Source organism: Oratosquilla oratoria, chromosome 29 (assembly GCF_046742065.1).
Source record: "Oratosquilla oratoria isolate Oo_2021 chromosome 29, ASM4674206v1, whole genome shotgun sequence".
Taxonomy (NCBI): domain Eukaryota; kingdom Metazoa; phylum Arthropoda; class Malacostraca; order Stomatopoda; family Squillidae; genus Oratosquilla; species Oratosquilla oratoria.
This window is the reverse complement of record NC_134805.1, coordinates 44,558,750-44,563,749: the sequence shown is the minus strand read 5'-3', so window position 1 is coordinate 44,563,749 and position 5,000 is coordinate 44,558,750. Positions and strand designations below refer to the sequence as shown.

The 5,000-nt window shown below is 39.4% G+C and overlaps 1 protein-coding gene across 1 annotated transcript in view; it reads left to right on the top strand.

Annotated features, from left to right (window-relative positions):
* The window catches only part of LOC143040760 (uncharacterized), a 4,351-nt gene extending 4,022 nt beyond the window's left edge, over positions 1–329 (top strand). Inside the window, exon 3 of the mRNA XM_076212164.1 lies at positions 1–329. This exon is cut by the window's left edge and continues 244 nt beyond it. The gene's annotated coding sequence lies outside the window, so the exon portion shown is untranslated.
* Positions 330–5,000: the final 4,671 nt, after the last annotated feature.

The window sequence follows — 5,000 nt, the reverse complement described above, 5'->3', positions numbered from 1 at the left end:
ATGCTCCCCTACTATGCTCCCTTTCAACAAATCTGAGTAAAGTAGGACAGCCCGTATGGCAACACCACCAGCTGATTAGTTGGGAATTCTGCCATATGTGCGAATCTCTAATTTCTAAGTCTTGCTGAAACAGAGTGTGAACGAAATCGTTTGACGCCAGCCAGGACAAAATGTATAAAGTTTTGGTTGTTAGCGTCACCGTGTTGAGGGGGTCGTTTATTCCTTCAATAAGGTGACGGACTTTGTATACTTTGTTCTGGTTGATACAGGTCGATTTTATCCAGGTTAAAGGTGTTTTATACTGACATTGTGTAACACTCTGGAGTAAATATACGGTATATCCTAAGTCAATATACGTTTTATTGATATGCTTTCACACAGGGAAAAGGTGGCAATTTTGCGACGAAAGGCAAAGCTGCATTTTTTTTTCTAAAGGTACCCTGACAAGATAATGACAGATTCATTTGTGAGAAGTTGTGAGAAGCCATTGGAGTGAGACTCACGCGCTAATTACGTCATATAGAATTCGGAAGAATCAGAGAATGACGGCGCATCATCTCGAACGTGTGTGTGTGTGTGTGTGTGTGTGTGTGTGTGTGTGTGTGTGTGTGTGTGTGTGTGTGTGTGTGTGACTACGTCTTCCTTGCTTTTGTTTCATAATATACATTCGATTAACTTAGGGAACTTTGAGGCAAGATGTATATATGTATGTATGTATGTATGTATGTATGCATGTATGTATGTATGTACGTACGTATGTATGTGTACAGTTATGATACGTATGTTATGCCATGTTGTGTATGTCATATTCAAGTATAATATGTATATGTTATGTGTATGGCTATGTTGTTTTCTGTATGTTACAGTTATATATATATATAGTATGTATATGTTAGTATGCATACAGAGGCGTCTCGTACACACATATCCACTGACTAAATCCATATAAAAATTAGCTTTTTTACCCTTTATAAAGTAGGTAGCCACCCAAAGGTAAGAAAATAATGAGCTCACGCCGCAAGCTCAAGCCGCCACCTTTGCCACATGTGCTAGGACGGCCAGGGTGAGTGGCAGTCAGTGATGGTCACTGCGGATTTCGAAACATCTCCAGATCTGGTACTTGCTTTTGAGTTGATACGTTTTTTGCTCTGTTCTTTACGGAGCGTTCCTTAGCAAGTATTTTTGAAATGATTAACTCACTTGGGGGGTGGGGGAGGGACCTGTTTGTATTTGATGTAGAATAATGATAATAGTAATAATATTGATAACAATAATAATGCTAATAATAGTAATACTAATAATAATAATAATAATAATAATAATAATAATAATAATAATAATAATAATAATAATAATAATAATAATAATAATAATAATAATAATAATGATAATGACAATAATAATAACAACAATAATAATAACAATGATAAAAATAACAGTAATGATAGTAACATAGTAAAATAGAATAAAGATAAAACTAAGAGATAAAGCTAAAAATCTGATTTATGTATTCACGATTCAAGATCAGAAACAGCACCCCACGGTGCTCCACTAGCATACAGGTTCGCTCATTATGTCAGTGTCGACCGGAATATCATACGTGACCGACTAATCAAAGCTCATTTTCTTGGTCCCTCCCAGCCACACCCTGATAATTTTCCACCCTTCTTGGCTCTAGTGCCTACACCCTGAATATAGACTACTCAACCCTATACACTAGCACAGTGATCCCCAACCACCCACGCAGTAGACACAAACGTAGCACCGCAGGACCACATTCAAAATCGACAAGAATACACTAGTGTATTGTTGAACGGATTCTTGTTGTTCTGTTCTATCGATCACACGGTGCTATATTGGTCTGTTCACCCGGTTTTGATAGATTTATCCAATGGATCACGTCACATTCTAGTGTCCTGTTCACGGGATTTCAATGTTTTTGCCCAACTGAAGACACAGTTATGATGCTCTGTTGAAGTATTTCGCTGAACAGTTCCCAAGGCCTTCGGGAAGTACAGTAATGTTTTCTTATTAACGGAACTGAAGATAACAGATAACTATGGGACTTTTAAGTGAATAGACAAGAACTTAGAAATAATGCGTTAAGACATCTTGAAGTTCAACGAAGAAGTTTAGTTGGAAACAAAGGAACCTAGGATTTCTTTCCCTTTGCCAAGACTTTCGAATCCATATATGCTGTGCAAGACCTTGGGAGGACAGTGAAATACGTAACAAAATGGACAAATGAAGTTCAATTGATTTTGTAGTAGGCTATCATCTGTCATAAGCAGTAGAGTGGTCTTTCTGGACACAAATTTAGCTGGGAAGGTCAAAGAAAATTAAGCAAAATGGAAATTGGATGGTCGAGCATCTTGGTGTCATAAACCCTGGTGCGGTAAACACAGAACTTTGATATTCCCGGAAAGCAAACCAGTGAAATTTATCAACTTGATAAATGGAGTGAAAAAAAGTTGAGTTGCTAAATAAGCAAAGAATCCTTGTCACACACAGAAAAAGTGAAAAGGGTAAAGTAACTAAACAGGGATTAATACAGAACACGCAAGTCCCAAAACGACATCCACTCAAGTTTGTAGCATTGTATGCATTTTCATCTTGTTGGTATTCACAGCCACGTTCGTGGCTCAGTATACTGAAGTTCTTCAAAATCATACAGGTAATTTCTTAACTAAGAAATAGTGACTTTGTAGGTGAGATTTCTTCCTCCGTTTTCATATGTTGAAATGGTTATCCTAGACGATTGAAGATCTTCATATGATATATAATTTACCGGCATGTCTTAGTAGTGAGGAAGTTGGAGACATTTTGATCTCAAAGATACCATAGTCTGACGATCCACCTAAACGGACAGTGAAGATAATAGACTTTCAACATTTGCTACAGAACCACAGAAGCCTTCGATTATTCATAGATTGCAAAGTAGTTACCTAATCTAATTACTTAGAATTTTCGATGAAGATGTTGATCAGTCTTTAGCTACACATTGCCACACTCATTCTTCTATTATCTGCCGGTATGAAGGAAATAGATTCTATCATCATTTATATTCTGGTGACTGTGACCTTGGTGGTGGTGGGCAGTGGTCACAGTCAGTCCTCAGTGGATCGGAGCAACTCTTCAGACGCGGAGATTACCAATGGCGGTAGCAGAAGCGGAGATCCTGACAATACAAACGGCAGAAGCTACACTATCCCCGTTCTTAGAGTGAAAGGAGACAGTGTTCGAAGTAGTAGCACACCGAACTCTAAAACATTTGTGGTCAAACTTAATACTAACTTTTTCGTTCTTCCTGAAGAGAATGGTGTTCCTCCAGTGAATGTTACGTCTCTGCATAATAGTTTAGTAGACTCAAAAGAATTCGAAAAAAGCCCAGGTTACTCGAACACGCACGACGATGAGACCAAAACCTTATTTGAAAGTGGCGAAAACGGAGACATGTCTCAAACAAGCATGTTTGCAGCTGCAACAATAGATCCTAAATACGATGAAAATCTACGAGATGCCCCTAAAAACTGGAAGGAAAGAATGGAAACTGAAAGAGAAGGTGGAGACACAGAGACCCTAAGTCATGAGATAACGAACAAAGATATGGAATTCCAACCGGATGGCAGTCATAATTACCTACATAGTTTGATGAGTCAAAAGCTACAAAATCAAAAGGCTGATTTGAAGTCGGAGAACAAAGACTATGGACGTGAGTACTACAGTAATCACAGGATGACAGAAGTCACCCCTAACTCCCATGGTAGAGCATTCTTAAAGAAAAAGGCAGACAGACACATTAGGGTACATTTCAGTAACTCTGAAGAGTCAAAGGAGGATATGGAGGAGTTGGATATGATGACATCCTCTCAAGGTATTCCTTCAGGATTTCAATCAGATGTCAATTTGGACTTCTTCCTGAGTACTGACACACTCAAGGATGTCTGGGAGAATCATATCAACGTTCACAATGATCTCCCCTTTGAAATTATGGACGCCAAAGCCAACGATTTTGTTGATTTTTTTCTTTCAGAAGAAGGCACTGAATACCTGGAGGAAATGAATGAATACATAACTGAGGCTTCTGTTGGAACATATGAAGCCATAGAAAACCCACTTTATGATTTTCGGGAGTATTCTTCTGTTTCAAGAATAGGACCAACCAGTAATCTTGATGACATGGACGAGGGCCTTCTCACTGACTCATCTAATGATTTTTATGACATGATTGAGGAACCCTTCTCTTACTCAGGATTAGCTAATAATCTTTATAACATAAATGATAAACCTCTCTCTGACTCAAGATACCATAGTCCCACACAAGATGAGCCACCACGCTTCAACACAGTACCTTCCCTTATTCCTGAAGCTGTTCTCCCTCGCCCACCTCTGATTCCTACAAGGATGGGTTTATTTCCTGGTAGTCAGTTTGCCCCGACTTCTCCGTCGCCAGTCATGACGTATCCGGAAGTCGTGAAAGGAATCCTCGATGGGATGCCCATGGAAAGTTTGTCGGAGCAGTTTCCACCTAGAGTTGTTGTCCATGCCCCGACAAACGTCCCTGGCAACGTTATGGCAAATGTATTATCTAAAGCTCTACCTAACATAATGATGACCCACACCACGCCTGGTCTGCAAAATTATTTGTCCGTGCGTGGTGGACATCAACCCACGGAGTCTGCTGATGTTGTCGTATCTCATCATGGTAAAAGAATACCTCCAGCGCTGGATGAATACTTTGACATAGAGAAAGCATTACCTGGGGTGGATGCATCAGGTTCCCGCGTTATTGTTCGTATCAATACCAATTCTGAAAGTGACAGTAGTTCTTTCGCCAATCCCCTGCCAAAATTTGGCGACCATGGAGTCACAAATCCCCCTGTTAATAGAAACAAACAAATCCGTATTAGGATCAATCCAGAAAACGCAAACAACTCTGCAAATGTGCGTAGGAGACCTTCAAGACCTTATCTAAAAATGCATTTCACAACATCGTCGCC